Below are 19,328 nucleotides of genomic sequence, written 5' to 3'. Positions count from 1 at the left end.
AGAAACTTTAATTAGCTATTCAGATGAACTGATAAAACTCCAAAAATCAAAGGGTGAATTGAAAGAAAAAACAGCTGGATGAGTATGAAACTAATCAGGAACTGCAGTTTCAAAAATGGTATAGTTAGAAGACAGGATGCGCAGAGTAAACCTAAGATTTTTTTCTGAATCAGAAATATTAGAAGGAACAGACTGTATTAATTTTATGAAAGTACAAATAAGCAACTGGAATGGTATTTCACAGCAGGATTTGCTAACTGAAAGGGCACATGAAGTATGTGTTTCAAACCTGGCCATGAAAAAGTAGTCAAGACCTGTATTAGTAAAGATGCAATCATACCAGCAGAAAGAAGTAATGAAAAAGTAGCCAAGACGTACTATTAAAGATGCAATCATACCAGCAGAAAGAAGTAATCCTGACAAAACTGTGGTAGAAAGAAAAACTGTTACAAATTGGAGACAGCAGCAGGTTTGTGGAAAATGTTTATTGACTGTATACTGGGCAGAAAAGAAACAAATTATTCTAGCAATCCAGGAATGTTGAAAGTCAGGTATGAGATTCAAGCTGTTTTATCCAGCTGTCTTCAAAATATTTTTTCCTGAAGGATCAAAGACATTTTTGATGCAAAACATGCTAAGGAGAAAATAGTTTATCCAGCAAAAAGTGAGCCATCAAACAGAGGTAGACTTTGCTTCTCATTCTTCTGACAATTGAACTCCTAGACTTTGCCGGTGAAATTTTTTCCAGTGTTCCAAAGGAAAATGCTTGAGAGACGGAGAAGTAGTTCAGGAGTTGACTAGATGAATCAGGATCACCTTGGACTTGAATCAGTGTGTGGTGCTGGGCGATTGAGATGAACAGGAAGAAGACCAGCAACACTGAAATTAGTGAATAAATTAGAGACTATAAAGCATCAGTTACATTTGTGAACTATGGCTTTGCAGGAAAAAAAATGGCTGAGAATGACTGTGCTTGTCCTGACTTTGTTAAATTTGTGGGAGGACTGTAAAACATATACCCCACTTTGTCATTAATGTTTATAAGAACACTAAAAGGAGAAAAAGGTAACCAAGTAAAAGGGTTTGTATTGTATTTGTATAAATGATTTCATGATATAAAGTACATTTTATATAGTAAAGCAGTTTTATGTAGTTTGTAGTCGGGTATTTCAAATGTGGGGAGGAGTCTTTTCAGTGACTGTTGTATGAGTTAACGATGTTGCAGTTAAGTATTTTTCGAGTTATAAGAAATGTACGTTTTACAGTATAACAAGAATAGAAAGGTTTGAAAGCAAGTTTACTGTGAATGTGCTGTGATCTTGGACTGCTGTGTTGGCAGTGGGGGTGTAAAAGTGCACTGATTATATATAGAATTAAGATATTTTTCTCTTACTATGGTGAATGTCTGGATTATTTTGTGAGTAAGTAGACTTGAAAAATAAAAGTAAATGATGAAAGTCATCGAAAAATGCTTTTCCTATGTCTGCAAAGTTATTTTTTTCTATTAGCAAGTGTTCAGTGGGAGCCAAGAAGTCTGCATCTGAAAGCATTTTGTACTTTCTTTTCTGGGTGAAATTAACTCGTTCCTGACTACTTTTACATGCAGACAAGGTGTCTATAGTTGCAAGCAATTTTGAGAGTTTTCAGCTTTCTTTGCTAAGGGAAATGCAAAATTTAAAGGTACAGTGGCAAACAATTAGTGGAAATAGTTTGAAATTATGGGAAGTGAATAAGAGATAGCAGCCTCCCAAACAGCCTTAATACTTTAATCCATTTAACAGAACAGCTTACAGTTTAGTTTTATTTAAAGATAGCCAGTGTATTTTTTTTCTTAGGGCTAAAAATTGTTTTCTGAAACCATGCAAGCTATTTTTCACATATGGGAGTGGAGTAGAGACAATAATCAGTTTGTGGGAACACAGGCTATAACATGCACTTTAGCATGTGTAACCTTAAATTTAGTTTAGGTAATGCCTATGGGTGCAGCTGTCAATTTGGGAACATTTTCTTGTCTGGAGGTTTAAACTTCATTTTTTGAAGATGCACATAGTTTTTTTGTGTTTGCTGTAAGTTAATAAGACCAGGGGATGTTGTGAAAATGTATTTACCTTTTTGTTTGAGAGCTGTCATTAAATTGAAAAATCTTTAAGAACGTGACATAGGTTCAAATGGAGATGAGAAGAAACAACTGTATAAAAGATTAGCCTACCAAACATTAGCATGTACATGTAACACAAAAGTTGGAAATACATATTAAAAAAAAACTGTCATGTATAATATGCGAGAAGAATAGCTTTTTATCATAATGGCTACAGAGTCTGTATTATCTAGGAATGTAAGTGGCTTTACAGGTACAGACAAAAAAGAAAGTATTGAATAAGTGCTAAGTGCAAATAACAATGCTTCAGTAGACACTTGAAATGAGCATGTGAATTTGACTAAGGATTCCTGAATTGGTATTTAGCAGAATATCAGGGACAAAGGAAACTGGGAGTAATAATACTAATTGTTAGAGGGGCTTCAGTAGTGCTCGAGAAAAAAGGCAATAATTGTAGATTTGTGGTAGTAAGGGTCTTTTGGCAAGGGAGGAGGCTTACACTGGCATGTATTTCTATTCCACCAAAAAACTGCTGTTATGGATCTTTAGAAATTTTGGGAGAAATAATCCACTTTCAGCAGGGAGTATTATTTGTCGGTGGAGAATGGAATTTGATTTGCAATAGTGAGGATGTATTTGAGGACCTAGAAGGGAAAATATAACAAATATTTGAAAATATTTGGTATGGAAGATATGTGAATTCAATAGTAGGAACTCTGAGAGAATTTATATATTGTTCCCCAAGTTACAGTAACTGGGCTAGACTAGATAGAAGTATATTTCAGAGGAGCATGTGAATTTAACTGAAAGCTTTGACACACATGCAATAACTACTTCAGGCTATGCACCTATAAAAAACTAGGATAAAATGCAGGCTAATTAAGTAAAAATGAGATACTTGTGCTTTCCCATCTACCTTTTAAAAAGTGAGGAATCTGAGGGCTGGATGGTAGAAATTATTCAGAAGTTGCTAGGGAACATAGAAATAACTACAGAATTATATATAGCTAGTGAGTGGAATGAAATGAAAATGGAGTTTAAAAGTAGGGTTGTAATAAAAGAGAAAGAAATATGATTAATAAGTAATAGGAATTAGAATGGCTGATACAGGTTAAAATATTGCAGAATAAAGGGAATCTTGCAGAACAAGAAAAGGTAAAAATGCAGAATGCTAAAGAGAAAATAAGGGAGTATCTAGATAATATGCAAGAGTTTAGGAAGAGAGAGCACCCCTGCAATACCAGGCTACAACTCTTACCACACTTTTCGGCTACCAAACCAGGATCGAAACACTAAAGGTGGAGGAGTGTCCATATTCACCAAGGATATTCACATCACCAGGTTAGTTGCCCAAAACAATGCGTCAGAAATTCTCCAGGTGCAACTAACACTAGGTAAGACTGCAACCCAAATTATAGCTTGCTACAGATCCCCCACCATGCCCCAAGATTCTCACTGCACCTTTCTAAACATACTGGAAAATATTAATATACAGCCAAACACCCTAATACTGGATGATTTCAACTACCCTGCCATTAACTGGGAAAACTACTTATGCACCAACATCTTTGCCCAGCGGTTCTTGGAATTCATAAATTCCAATGCCCTAGATCAACTAATCCATAGTCCCACCAGGGGCTCCAATATCCTAGACCTGGTCATTACTAACATGGGAAATCGATGCTCCACACCTATGGTCACCCCCTCGTTGGTCAGGTCAGACCATAAGCTAATCACCCTTAACATCCACATCCCACCCACACCCCCCAGTAAGAAAACCTCCATAAAAAAACTTCTCCAAGGCCATCTTCATGCTACTCAAGTCAGAAGTTACAAACTTCATGACACCCATGCAGACAGGAACTGAAAGTTCGACTGCCGAGTCCTACACTAAGGCACTGTACGAGCACATCCAGTCATGTATGAATCGTGCCATCCCAAATAGAACCAAGATGCTCTCCTCCAAAAAAGGAAGCCAATCTGGTGGTCCCCTGCCATAAACAAACTTTACAACAAAAGGAAAAAACTGTTGCAGAAAAGAGGAAATCCTCCAAAGCTAGTTACGAAAAAAAAATTGCCAAAGATTCCAAAGACAACCACAAGGCATTCTATAACTATGTGAAGAATCTAAATGGCATTGCTCAGATCTGCTATGAGCTACAACAGAATGGCATTAAATATACTAATCCCAGGGATATTGCCCGTATCCTGGCAGATCGATTCGGTGCCAACTTCACCCTCCTCTCACCCCCTAAATGGCCCATCTCAATACTGGAAGATTGCAAAAATCCGGTAGTAACGGCCACACAGGTAAAAAACGCACTCTCCAAAGCTAAGAATACAGCATCCATGGGACCAGATGACATCCCGGGCTGTGTACTACATGAACTACAAAATTAACTGGCACCTCACCTAAGTGTCATGTTTTAATCATACCCTCACCATAGGCTTCATGCCCATTGTGTGGCACACAGCTACAGTTATCCCACTCCACAAGGGGGATCCATCTTGGATCCCGGGAACTACCGCCCCATCAGTCTGACGAGCCTGATCTGCAAGGCCATGGAACGTATTATCATGGAAACTTATAAACAAAGACATTGGCAACCTTCAAACACTGGACCCCACCCAGTTTGGGTTTGTGAAGGGCCGATCTTGTCTCCTGAACTGTGACTTCTTCGAATCAGTCTCCAGAGCCATGGACAAGGGTAAGGCAGCCCACACAGCCTATCTGGACCTCTCCAAGGCCTTTGACATCACCCCCCACTCTGGAATCATAGATAAACTTACTAAGCTGGGCATTAATCCCTTTGTCACGCGATGGGTTGCCAACTGGCTTACTGACAGAACCCACACTGTAAAAGTAGCTGACTCCAAGTCCAGCTCCAGACAAGTGACAAGTGGAGTACCTCAGGGTTCAGTCCTGGGACTCTCTTGTTTGGCATCTACTTCTGTGAAGTACAGGCCCAACACTAAGGGACTCTGGCTAACAAAGTTCACAGATGACTGCAAACTGGGAGCCATTATTGAATCCCAAATGATGTGGATACTCTACAAAAGGGCCTTACAGAAACAGATGCTTGGTGCCAGAGCCATGGGCTCGAGCTCAATGCCAAGAAATGTATAGTTATCCCTTTTGGGAAAAAACATGTACCTGTGAATTATCACATAGGTGGCAGTACACTAAACACCGAAAGTGTGATAAGAGACTTAGGGACGCAGGTGGACAGTGGTCTCACCTTCAATAATCACATCGCCACAACAGTCAGGAAATCCTTCTATATGGCACACCTCTTCACTAAGAGCTTTTCATCCAGAAAAAGGGAGGTCATTGTCCCACTGTACTCATCCTTCATTAGACCCATTATAGAATACAACGCCCCATTTGGTATGTACCTCTCAAGACATCTGCAACAACTGGAAAGGCTGCAGAAATACCTCACTAAAAGAATCACAGGCCTAAAGCAGATGCCCTATGCTGACCGCCTTAAAAAACTCCAGCTATAGTCTGTCGCATATAGTCTACTCCGAGGCGATCTCTGCTTAACATACAAGGCCATGTCAAACCCAGAGCTGTTGGACATGCTACCCGTAAAGAAATCCCAATCCCTCAGAGTCACATGCTCCAGGGATCTAAATCTTGTCATCACAATAAACAAAACATGCTGGAGGGATAGGTTCCTGACCCAGAAACTCCCCAGACTCTGGAATAGACTGCCCATATATGTCTATTCTCCTTGGCCCTCTTCAAAAGGAACCTTGATTGGATGGGAGAAAGGAAATTCACCCCGGGGATCACGTCAGTCGCCCTGCTAGACAGGGGTCCAGGGAAGTAAATAGTGTGGGAAGAAATAGCCAGGAAATTCTTATGGCTTGGCTTGTTATAAGCCCTAGGGCCGAGAGCCTAATGCCAACATATGAAGCTATAAGATTACTGCTAAACAACTATTTTTTGATAACAGAGCACAAAAACTTTTAGCACAATGATTTTGGTACCGGACAAAGGGTTGACAACAAACTTAGGTAGCCTATAGCAAGAAAAATAGTCAAAGATCCTAAAGCGGTGTTAAAGATATTCTGGAATTTTGTGAAAAATGTTTATAAAGCAGAGGAATGTGGAAAATCAAGAAAGAGCACAAATGGAAATATTTATGGAAGATTTAATTATGCTAAGGTTTTTTAAAGGTAGGCGAGGCTCAACAACTAACAGTTAAAATCGGAGGAGATGAGATAAAAACAGTGATGTATAATCAGTCTTATGGGAAAGTCTCCAGGATAGTATCCTGTAGAAGTTTAGAAGCTAGGAGGGAAGAAAGTGACAACATATTTTAGTAGCATGTTAAAAGGAGGGGAAGCACTAACATCTAGCTGTGTTGGCTATATTACCTAAAGACGGTAAAGACCCATCAGACCCAGCTTCATGTAGCCCCATTTCAATTTTAAATCATGATTATGAAGTGTATATACTAGCTAAAAGAATAGCAAAGGTGTTGCCAAAAGTGATAGGTAGGGATCAATGAGGTTCTCTGGAGGGAAGGCAAACAGCAGAATGTAAGAAAATACTGCTGCTGTTGATGGGTCTTGATGTAGAGAAAAGTGTAAGTGAAATTTCATGAGTAAGGCAATTGAAGCATTTGCATTTCCTGATTATGATAAAGTTTATTAGGAGGATATATGAAGGATTGGAGGCAAGAATTAGTCTGTGGGTTCCTCTCTGATATAGTTGTGTTTGATCAGAGGAACAAGGCACTGGTGTCCTCTATCCCCTTTGTTTTGTATTTAGAGCCATTGCCAAAGAAAGTAAGGGACTCAGAAATGCAAGGATGTAATTGGTATGGTATTCAAGGAAAGTTGGCTTTATTTTCTACCCGATATATCTAGAAAAGGACATTTTAATACAATGGAACTTTTTGAGAGAGTTTCAAGTCATTTTGAGATATAAAATTAAGGAAGATAAAACAAAGACTATAGTCATAAATTATGTACCCGCACACAAATTGGTTCAGCAATACCCGTATTTACGTGGGCACAATAAGATAGTGTTTAGGAGTGTGAATTAAAAAGGCTTTTGATGTAGCAGCTGAGGATATTTGGAAGGAGATTAAACAAAGATATTACAAAAACTGAGAAACTGGAAGCTCTTTTCTATGGATAGTATGATACAAACAGTGAAATCATGTTTAGTCCCTTTAGTTTTACATATGGGTCAGGCATATTTTTATCAACCACAGGAGAAGTTGTGGACACTAATAGAGTTGAAGGAATTTATCTGGTAGGGGGAGAAATCAAGAGTTAAGGGGGGATAAGTTGATCCTCCTAATAGAACAAGGTGATTTAGGATTACCTGATTTGAAGGGATATTTTAGTGCTATACAGTTGAGGTTCATATACATAACACAAGCAGAAGGTTATAATTCAGAATGGAAAGGGATGATGATGGGGAGGGGGAGTTCAAGAAATAGAAAGTGGGATTTTGTATGCATATCCTTAAGGAGAATAATAACCATAAAGAATATTATATTCATGAAGTCGCAGAAATCGTTCTTAGAACTAAGCTAATACAGAAACGGAGAGAGGAGATTTTGCCAATAGAGATGACTGCAAGTAGGGGTACAAAAAATAGACAAGAGGGGTTGGAATTTACTGGAGAAAACTGACAAAGGAACCAAGATATTGGGAGTAAATATCTAGAGCTGTAAAGTTAATAGTGTGGGAAGAGGCCAAGTAGACATTTGAACTGCAGGCTAGAGACTGCCTTCCCAACCAGGGATTCACATCAGAGTGTAGGCAAAGTGAAAAGGATAAGGAAATCTTAAGTGAAATACCTGCTCTGGTAGAGTTTTTAGTTGAATCTAGAAAAAAAGTTGCTGTTAAGAAAGGGATAATTAATTAGTCATATAAAATATTGCATGATAACTATTAAGAATCATTCCGAGGAAATAAGAAAAGATTGGGAACAGTATGCAAAAAAGTCCAGAAGTTTAGAGTCGCTGCTTGTTTGCACAGGTGTTTTGTACCCCGAGCAGACTTCATTGACTTTTCCTCATGTAGATGGCAATTGTTGGAGGTGTGATGGGAAAGAAAGGTAACTGGGAACATATGTTGTGGAAATGTAATGAGCTGGCAGATTTTAAAATTTCCCTACAGAGTGTTCTGTCAGAAATATTGGGTGAGCAAATAGCTGTAACTAAGAAAATGATTATTTTGAGCTGGGACACAGGATTTTAATTGCCTAGACATAGTAAGGCTTTAGGTTTAATTCTGTTGGCTGCCAAAACAGCAATCCGTAGAAAATGGGGGGGGGGGTCCTAAACCAATTGTATTTGAAATATTCAGTATTATAAAAGTGATAAAAGAACTGGAATAGGGATCTTTAAAACGTAGAAGGAGCAAGTTACATAGAAATGGAAACAGAACAATACAGGTGGAATGTTTAGGAGGAGGAGTAAGGTTTTAGGGAAGGCAGGAATTCAGCAGTTTAATGTTAGACTGCTGATGATGTACAGAGAAAAGCTATGTGATGTATAGTGTATGTAAATAAAAAAATGTTAATATGGTTTGTTTTCTTTTTCTGTTATTGTATGCTTGCTTGTGTCTTAAGTCATAATTTTAATAAAAGTGTCTAAAAATAGTAAATGTTCAGCGGTTTCTCCTTTCCTTGCATTCCTTTCCCACATTTCTCTCACTTGTTTTTCTTTTTCTGTGACACCCAAACTGTCACATTTTTAAAAATATATTTTTATTTATAAATTTTAAAAGAATTTTCTTGCCTTGTCATCTCTATCTGCCCTTCTCGTCACATGGTAAAACTAACACATTGTTCTGTTTTGCATTTCCTACATCACTTTGCATACTTATGCTTCCTTGACCTTTCACATGTGTAACTGGCTTCTCGTGTTCCTTTTCCCTTTTTTCCATTCTCCTTTTTACTACTGCTGCCAAATCTTTTCATTTATAGCCAATATGTTAATCTGTCTCTTGTTTCATATTTTTTCCATGCCCTGCTCCGCTAATAAAATAAAAAAAATTGTTTTATTTAACCAATGTGTTTATCCACCCTAGGTAATACATATTGATGTATACACTTTTTTTAATTGGATTAACCCCCCCCCCCAATATCTCCTGAAAACACACCTTCAAAGCCATTTTCCATTCTGTGGGGCTTATTGTATGGGGTCAGATATGTTAGTCGTGCTATTTGAATGTGCTTGGTTAGTATTGCCATAAATTATTGTGGGTTTCCTAGCAGAACTGCATGTAGTGTAAGCTGAACTGGACTTCGATGTTTAAAATCAAAGCTCTTTGAGTGTAGAGAACTCTGTGAGGAATTTGGTAGTAAGAATGTGGCCTGTGTGAAGGCAAACAGTTTGAAGAAGAACTGTGTACTTCTCTTTCTTAAAATCTTGCCAGAACTGGAGAAAACTGCTACTACTTGAGGGGCTGATTTTTGTTGTTCCCAAGATACTTTCAAGAAGTCAGAAGTGGAATTTCTTATGACCAACATCTACAAGAAACTGCAGTGCAAGACTCCTGTTAAAAAGTGAGACAGTTCTTCTGGCTGTTTAAAAAGCCTACAAAGTAAGACTGTACTGTAGGCTACTATTTAATAATAAAAAAGTAAGACTGTTTTCTTTGGCTTTTGTTAAATTTGTACCAGTTGTGTTGAAGTAGTTGTCTCTTAATGAATCATTTGTTTAAAACTGAGAAAGCAAGTTGTGCTCGGTTTATGCCATTGAGTAAAATTAATATGGTTTGTGTGTTTAAAGACTGACGTGAAACAGGTTTATTTTAAAAGCAAATAAAACATCCTTATTTGACTGCAAAACCTAAGTTTGCAAGTTGTGTTGCCGAGCATCTAAGCTGCAGCTTTTGGCTTAGTGATCTGTGTTGGAAAGATACATTGTGCTGAACAACATGAAGAAAGCTACTGTAGTACTGCTTCAAATCACTGGAATCTTGCAAGAAAGTATTTAGGCAAAGCAAAAGAACAAACTAGATATTTCAACAGAACAATGCTGCTTAACAAGAAAATTAACTGATTTACAGAAGGGTCTGCAACCTTGAAGGAAAATCTCTGGCCTTGTGACAAATCAGCAAGTAACTACTAAAAAACAATAGAAGGGCCTCCAAGCTTGCAGTAAGAAGTTTGTATCTTGGCATAAAGAGCACGGGACCATCCGTAGACGACCTCGCTGTGGGTCACAGGCAATAAAAATTCCCATGTTCTCCAAAGTTTAGGCCCAAGAAGCTATGGTGAAGTCTTTACAGATCTTTGAATGGACCATGAATAGGGAGAATTTGACTTCCAAGTGGCTTAGAAGGGTTAGTACTCAGAAATTGTGCAAATCAATGGCTACCAAAAACTGAAGGCAAAGAAATAGACACATTCAGGTGCAACTGCAGCAGTTCAGGGCATGGAGGTACCATGCCTGAATTTACAATTGATAAAATAGTTAAGTCTAGATGTTTGACTTAATCCACTTGTCTCTGAGAGAGCTAAAGCTGGTGGAGGATCCAGCATCTAAAGTCGCACAACTTGTTGTGATGGTCACATTTCTGAAAAGATAAATCCCCCTTTTGTCAGTAGGCAAATCGAGGCAGTCTTCACACTGCAAACAGCTAGTGGATCTGGTAGAAGGATGTGATAGCAGCCAAGCTGTCCCAGACTAGAGGAAATCATTGAAGCTACAGGAATTCCAGAACTGGTAAGATTGTTCCATGGAATAAGGGGAGGAGAAAGGACACTATTCCTTTCTGGGCTAGAGAGACAATATTAGACAACTGTTGATAATAAGAACAAGTTGGGGTAATTGAAGTGTTTGAAGTGGTTTTGAGTTTGAGCACATAGCCAAAAATTGTCCATTAATGATGAAACCCATGCATTGTCATACATGCACCTATTAGAATAGCTAGTATAAGTTGTCCTGGTCTACAGACCCATAAATGAGATGTATGAGTAGATGGGAAATGACACAATTTTAGCAATTCACTCATTAGTCTGTTATAGTGAAATGAACCTGGAAAGAAACTAGGTGTGGTGTAGATGGAAGTAAGAGAGATGGTCTAGCACATACACATCTAGGTACTCTAAAACATTGTGTTGTGGTAATACCCAAAGTTATGTATTCTAGGGAGAGATAACACTTTAATACAAAAACAAAAAATGGTCAAGTGCTTTCATTCCCAAAAGGAACTTCTTCAGAACAATTTTACATAAAACCATCATTTAAATAGCATTTAAAATCATCATATGACTTGCTCACTCAATGTTTCCTTAAAGTAACAGTAACATTACACTAAGTGCATCATAAAATCATTGCTCTTTTCTTTAAAACAGGCAAAAGAGATGTATGTTCATTAATACCAGGCAAAGTTGTTGCATTCAGCCTTAGTTGTCATTTAAGTTCACATTCCTCTACCCTAGTCTCCCAGAAGCCTCCCTTGTCATCCCTTTTAACTTTTTCCAAAATGCCAAATGGGAATTTAGGTTCATAGGTAAGTACTAGGCTATCTGCCCAAGGGCATTTATAAGCCTAGCCAGAATGTGTTGGCTTTCGCCACCCCCTTAGATTATTTCCCTGTGCCACTGTCTAGCAGAGCCACTGTAGTGATCCTCGGGGTAAGTTTTCTGTTTCCCATCCACTTGTCAAGGTTTCTCTTGAAGAGTGTTAGTGAGGGGCTCTGCCTGATGTATATTGGAATCCTGTTCCAAAGCATGGGGAGTCTCTGGGATAGGAATCTATCCCTCCAGCATGTCCTATTTATCGTTGTGGTGAGGTTTATATCTCTAGAGCGTGTGGCTCTCCAGGATTTGTTTTTTTTTAGGTGGAGCATGTCCATCAATTCTGGGCTGGACATGGCCTTGTAGTTAAGGCAGAGATCACCTCTGAGTAAGCGGTATGCAACCGAGTACCGATTTTGAATCATAGCCACAGTATTTGATATGCCTATGTAAAGCATTGTTCTCATCTTTGGTTTTAATGGCGTACAAGTGCCCTTGTATACATTTACGCAAACTCCTAACAGTTTTCCCAATATACAAATCATTACATTTGGAGCAAGTTGCAATGTATACAAGACCAGAACTGCCACAATTTCCTGTGTCCAAACTAATACGCGGTTCTGGGTTACCTACAGACAGTGTTTTGTAAGATGTAACTACAATAATTACATCTCCCACATTTTTTTAGTTCCAATAATCATTGTACTGTTCACATCTGCGGGATGTTAAAAATAGTTTTTCAAATTTCGCCCTTTTATATTACACAAAAGTAGGATTTGGACCTAAAATGTCAAATGTCAAAGCACTACTTCTAAACATTCCCACTTTTTTGTTATAATATCTCTCAAGGTAGTGGAGTCCCCGCTGTATTGTAAAACCATAGAATTTGGAAATTAATTGTCAACCGAGGTAGTTTTAACTACAGTTTCTTCATTAGAAACCAACAAAGGGGTGTACTTTGTTACCCCATTCATCCAAAATATTTTTTCCTATATCAAACAACAAACTCTCTGGATGTTCCCTTTCTCTGAACACAATAATCAGATTTCCTAACTCTATTTTGAATAAGGAAATATCTGAACACATTCTTGCTGTGCATGTACAATCTGCCCTTTTGCCATGTTCTTTTTAGTGTAGAAAGGGTGCCGACTTCTGTAGTCCAGGTAACTATTAGAAAATGTTGGTTTTCTGTATAGGTTGGAACCAAACTTTTTTTCTACATTGTTTTTAAATATAGTTACATCTAGATAGTTTGCACAATCATCTGTATGGTCACAGGTAAACTTCAGAAAAATAATTATTGTTCATTGTTTTTACAGATTCATTCCTTATTTCACCAGTTTTTCACAGAATAAAAATGTCATCCAAACATCTCAAATAAACAAACCAGTACTGATCAAAGCCCAGTGTGAATACATGCCGTTTCTCCCATGCATACGTTAACATAGGTTGGGGTACAATTCGCCCCCTTGGCCACCCCCTTAACTTGTCTGAAAAATTAATTCCCAAAACCCACACAGTTCTGTAAAACAAGGTGTTCTTCATGTTTCACTATTGCAGTCATCACACTTGGGTTATCTGCCTGCAGGTAGCCCTCAGTCGGCCCAGATACCAGAGGCTTGGAATTTCTGCGTCAGATGCTGTCGCCTCTTCCATGACGTCAGGTCGTCAGGGGTATAAAACATGCAGCCGACACCATTACATCAGTCTTTCTTGCCATGGAGGAGCCCGAAGCAGAAGCAGTTCGCAAGTGCCGGTCGGCCACTACCTGAAATTTTCATTTTCGAGTTTCAAACCTGAAGTCTTCTAAAGCTAAGTACCCCGTTGGGGGATCCTTTTTTCTTGCTCTAACCGATGTCAGAAAAAGTTAACAGTTGTCTTGCCTGTGGAAAGCAAATACCTCACAGGGATTTTCATTCTTACTGCATCACCTGTTTAGGCCCAGACCATGACATCCCTCGCTGTCGGTTTTGTGCCTTGTTTAACGCCCGAACTATTCGTTGTCGGTCTATCTTTGTTGCTAAATTCTTTCACTCTTGTCCTCCGTATTCCGAAATGGCTTCGATAAGCCATCTGGCTACCAATCTTCTGAAAAAACTTAAAGATAGACAGAGACAGACCGCATAGGTCCAAAACTGCTGACGACGCTTCCATTAAGCTGGTCGCCAGTCCGCCGGTACTCAGTGAGGCGGGTTTGCAGCCCCTGCTACCCGCTTCTACAGATTCACAGGCCTCTGTGGAGACCCATTTTGAGTCCAGTATGCCGCATGATGCTTCTTAGACTATGGAACCTGCGAATGTCTTTACCTTGGATGGGTCCGGAGCCGCTGTGCGGGCACCGGATTCTGAGAGTGTATTCCGACCTACCGATGTTCGTATTAAACCGACAACTTCGTTTTTGGCTAAAACTACCGAATTTCTCAGGCCCAGAGTTCGCACTACGCCTAGAAAACTGATGACCAAAGCATGCTCTAGCTCCCATGCCACAGAAACAAATGCTTAGAATGGCTGAAGACCTTATTACTCTAATTTTTGGAAGCCAGCCTTCCCCTGCTAAAAGACAGAGAATTGAATTTCCTTCTGATTCTACAGACCAGGAAACCGATGCCTCTCACCCTTCTGATCACCAGGACATACCCTTATCTACCTATGAGGATTCAGATGCAGAGGATTCCATTCCCTCTTCCTCCCCTCCAGAGGATTTTTCTTTTGGTGAAACCTTGTATACTTTAAGAGAGCATTTCCTCTGGGAATGACAGGACTGTCCTCGGTCCAAAAAGAGACTCTGAGAATTTTTAGATTTCTTCAACAAAGACCTCTAGCTATACCCCCTGTCCTGGATATTGTAGATGATGTCTTCATGGAAGCAAGTCTTACTCCCGACACTTTACCAGCAGAAATAAACTTTCAAGACCGGGAAAACAAACTAGCGAAAACCACCGCTAATTCAAATGCCAAGAACTCGACTCGGGCCAGTCCAAAATGTAAAAAAAACATGAAAAACAACAAATTTTATTAAGCCACTGTAAAAGCTTTTCGTTAGTACCTTGCACTAACTTCTTCAGACAAGCAAAACATTCCCACCATTACAAGTGAGTTTAAATACCAGCATTGAAACACTTAACCACGCCCCTTGCTCTCCCTTTAGCTCATTAAAGGTACAGATCACACCTAACTAAGGTGCATTTGCAATTCTCTATTAACATAATAAAAAATAAAAAATTCATACACCGAGACTGTAATAATAGCAGGCTTTGAAACTGAAAGAAAAAAGCCCAATATTTTGATTATAAAACTGTATAAAGTAGATAAATATGTAAAATATATAATATAAAAATAACAATGTTCAACCTACAGCATAAATACTAATAATGGAAGCGCGAATCTTCCTAATCAAAAATTACCTATGCATACATTGTATCTTGCCTGCTTTCAAGTAAAATAACTAGTGTAATGATTATAATAGATATAATGAAATTAATGCATACTGTCCTAAGTATCTAAATAAGTAGAACAGTTACCCAAGAAAAATATAATATTAATCATATCTCACTAAATAATAAAAATAATAATATAAAAATATAAAATATGACATGTAACATATAATATAACATAAACTTAGGCTACTCAGTATAGGTTTAATACTGTCATTAAATAAAACAGGTCTAAAAGTTAGCGTATCTAGACCTAAAATTACTAAATAATAAAATATGAATCAATAATATATATTGTAAAATAATGATGTATAATCATAACAATAACTGATGACTATTAACCCTCCACCACTGTCGACTAATAAAGAGTTATAAAACCATTAATTTGTCGACTCTCATTTTCCATTTTTTGACTCATTTAAAAAAAAAAAAAAAAACCTGTGAGAATAAACAGCTCGTCACCTCTTCAAACTTTTAAGTTTTAAAAAACAACTAATGGATAACGAGCTGTTAAGACCAGAGGGGCGATATGCTTCCAATCTTAATTGCCAAATAAGCTCTTTACATTCTAATCTGTATGTCTCAGGTCCATAAGAATTGGTATTATACAGTTGATCTGGAACCATAAATGTAAACTCATGGTTTGGGTTGATGTTCATCGTGCATACAACTGCAGTCATAACAGATGGGTTCTCCTGCCGTCAGGCGGGTCCCCGGTCGGCCGAATTCCAAAGTCTAGGTCCGGCGTCGGTTGTCGTCACTTCTTCCCTGACGTCAGTGCGTCAGGGGTATAAAGGAAGCAGCCGACGCCATTTTCTTCAGTCTTTCTTGCCGCGCGGTGCCCGAAGCAGAAGCCGTTCGCAAGCGCCAGTCGGCCATCTCCTGAGATTACGAAAATTTGAAAACCGAAGTCTTCTTAAAAGCTAAGTACCCCGTTGGGGAAACTTTTCTTGCCTCAGACCGATGTCAGACAAAGTTAATAATTGTTTTTCTTGTGGGAAGCAAATACCGCATAAGGATTTCCATTCCCTCTGTATTCCTTGTTTAGGCCCAGACCACAACGTCTCGGTCTGTCGCTTTTGTGCTACATTCAACAAACGCACTATTAAGTGTCGGGCGGAGTTCGCCCAGTGTTATTTTGGGAAAGCATTTAACTATACTATGTCGTCGGATACGCCGACTCTGGTTTTGTCTAAAAAACGCAAAGAGAAGGACCGACACTCTAGGTCCGCGGCCTCTACCGACACCACGCCAAAGCCGACTACACGTGGTCCGGTTCTCAGCGAGGCACCTACGCAGCCCCTGATTACCGACGGCACATCTTTGACGGTGTCTCCTGTGCCCGAGGTCGCAGGCTCCTCGGCCCACACCCCCACTACAGATACCGAAGCCACTCTTGGCGTTGAAACACAGAATGTGGACAGGTCCACCTCCACTCAAGGTGTCTTCAGACCTTCCTCTTCTTTCTCCATCAAGGCTTTCACCAAGTCTAAAGCAACCATGTACTCTGAGACCAGCTACACAGGGCCCATCTCCAGGCCCCATGCCTAAGAAACAAATGCTTAAAATGGCTGAGGATTTAATTACTCTAATCAGAGGTTCTCAGCCCCCACCGGACAAAAGGCCCAGAGTGGAGGAAGATTCCCCCTCCTCTGATCAGGGCTCTATTATTTCAGAACACTCTGATGATCAGGAACAGTCTTACTCCCCTTTTGAAGACTCTGATGCGGAGGAGTCTATCCCTTCTGTATCCCCCCCTGAGGATTACTCATTTGGGGAAACTTTGAATACCTTAAGGGAACACTTCCACTGGGAAGGCCAGGATTATTCAGATTCCAAGAGAAGGCTCAGGGAATTTCTCTTGTTACCCCAGCACAGGCCTCTGGTTACACCTCCTGTCTTGGACATCCTAGATGATGTTTACTCGGAGACCTGCCTTAACCCGGACTGTCTACCTCCAGCTCCAGTTAAGCCTGACCGGTACTACAGGGTTCCTGACTCAAACCAATTTCTATACAAAAGCCATGCTGCTGACCTAGAAACCATCTCACAGGGCCCCAAGGGAGTTAAGGCCTCCATTGCCAAAAATCCATTGCCTTCCGAGAGAGATTCCGGATCCTTAGAAAGGTGGGGAAAAAAGGTATATACCTCGGCTACCTTATCCATGAGGGCCTTAAACTGTCAGTTTCATATGCTAAAATACCAACAGTTTTTGTTATCACAATTGAAAAGTAAAATGTCACAACCTGAACAACCAGACTTGAAGGAGTTGCAGGATTTGATGCATAGTGCAGAACAAGTGGGTAAGCATACCTTACAATTTGGTTTTGATGCTCTAGAGGCCTCATGTAGAGCTGCTGTTACAGGCTCAGTCATACGTAGGCATGCCTGGCTCAAGGAACAAGCCTTGCCTGATCATGTCAAAGCAAAATTACTAGACGCCCCTCTTCAAAAGGATGTACTATTTGGTGCTAATGCTGAGGAAGTATTACGGAAAATGGAGGAAAAGACTAAATCAATGCAAACTGTGAAAGAATTTCTGCAGGTTCAACCCCCACGTTTTAGTAGAAATTGGCCTTCCAAAAACTGGTCCTTTCCTGCCACAGACAGACCCCAAAGAGGCAGATACAGGCGCCCGAGGGGCAGAGGACAATCACAAGGATCGTATAGAGGCAGATGATGGCAAGCTCCTACACAAAGAGGTGGTGAGGACAACTCGCAATCTTTCAGAAAGCAAACCCAATGACTACCCCCTTTGCATGCCAACCAGGTCTCAAATGGCAGCCCCCTTAGGAGGAAAGCTGGCATTATTCTCAAAAAATTGGCATGTTGTCACAAAGGACAAATGTATCCTGGACATTATAAACAGAGGCGAAAAATTCCATTTTCATACCCTTCCAAAAATGAGAGGTATGCCAAACCTGCCACACAATCAAAGGGCAGAGGCACAAAGGCAAATTTCAGATCTCATAAACATGAAAGCTATTCAAGAGGTACCTACACACAAACAAGGTCAAGGTTTTTATTCCAGGCTATTTCTGGTGCCAAGGAAGGGAAAAGATTGGAGACCTATTTTGGATCTATCCATCCTAAACACATTTCTACTCGTACCAAAATTCAAGATGCTCACTCTACAGCAACTTCTTCCCATGCTGGGCAAGGAGTCTTGGCTGGTAACATTGGACCTCAAGGAGGCATACCTGCATGTCCCAATCAGACAAAATTGCAGAAGGTACCTCAGATTTCTTGCAGGTTCAACCCATTATCAATTCTCTGCATTGCCCTTTGGCTTATCTACTGCGCCCAAAGTATTCATGAAATGCCTGGCATCAGTAATTGCCTACTGCAGACTTCAAGGGATACAAATATACCCTTATTTGGACGACTGCCTGATCCAAGCGGACAGCAAGCACATTCTTTTGAAACATCTGGCTTATGTAATAATGTTATTGAATTCTCTGGGATACACAGTCAACAAAAAGAAATCAAGGCTAATACCCTCTCGGAAGATAATTTTCCTGGGTGCCAATTTGGACACAAACACCCAGATGGCCTACCTCACGCCAGAGAAGCAGGGGCAACTAATTCAATACTTCAGAACTCTAGCAAATTGCACCAGGCTGACTGCAAGGAAAATCCTGCAGGCTCTGGGATTCATGGCATCTTGCATCTTACTAATCCCATGTGCAAAGCTGCATATGAGAAAACTACAATGGTACCTGAAAAACATATGGTCTCAACACAGCCACAGTTTGGAAACAGTAATACCACTAATTCCATGTCTGCAAAAGGAATTTTTGTGGTGGGCTCAAGCATGTCAAACAAACACAGGCCTTCCATTCAGCAAGCCTCAAGCAAATCAAGTCATCACAACAGACGCCTCGGACTACGCCTGGGAGGTGCACATGACAGACCGGTGCATTCAGGGCAGATGGTCCCAAAAAGAAAAGCACCTTCACACCAATCAAAAAGAAATGCTAGCAGTAATAAATGCTATTATAGCTTTCAAGGACCTTCTACAACCAGGCCAACTATTGATAAGAACGGACAACACCACAGTTATTTGGTACATAAACAGGGAGGAACACATTCTTACCCCCTATGCAGACTGGCCATGTCACTTTGGAACATGGCCATGGACTTACAAATGGAACTACAAGCACAGTACTTGCCAGGCAAGGAAAACACGCTGGCAGACAACCTAAGCAGGAATATGACAGATTCACACGAATGGAAATTGCATCCAAACGTTTTTACAGAAATAATCCAAGAATGGGGAAGGCCAGACATAGAT

The 19,328-nt window shown here is 39.8% G+C and overlaps 1 protein-coding gene across 3 annotated transcripts in view; it reads left to right on the top strand.

Moving 5' to 3' along the window:
- The window catches only part of WDHD1 (WD repeat and HMG-box DNA binding protein 1), a 2,322,801-nt gene that overhangs the window by 1,031,678 nt on the left and 1,271,795 nt on the right, over positions 1 to 19,328 (top strand). The gene's annotated exons all lie outside the window — the stretch shown is intronic.

This window comes from Protopterus annectens, chromosome 6.part0, assembly GCF_019279795.1.
Source record: "Protopterus annectens isolate FY-2018-M chromosome 6.part0, PAN1.0, whole genome shotgun sequence".
NCBI classification, from domain to species: Eukaryota; Metazoa; Chordata; order Ceratodontiformes; family Protopteridae; genus Protopterus; species Protopterus annectens.
This window is presented reverse-complemented; position numbering and strand designations above follow the sequence as displayed.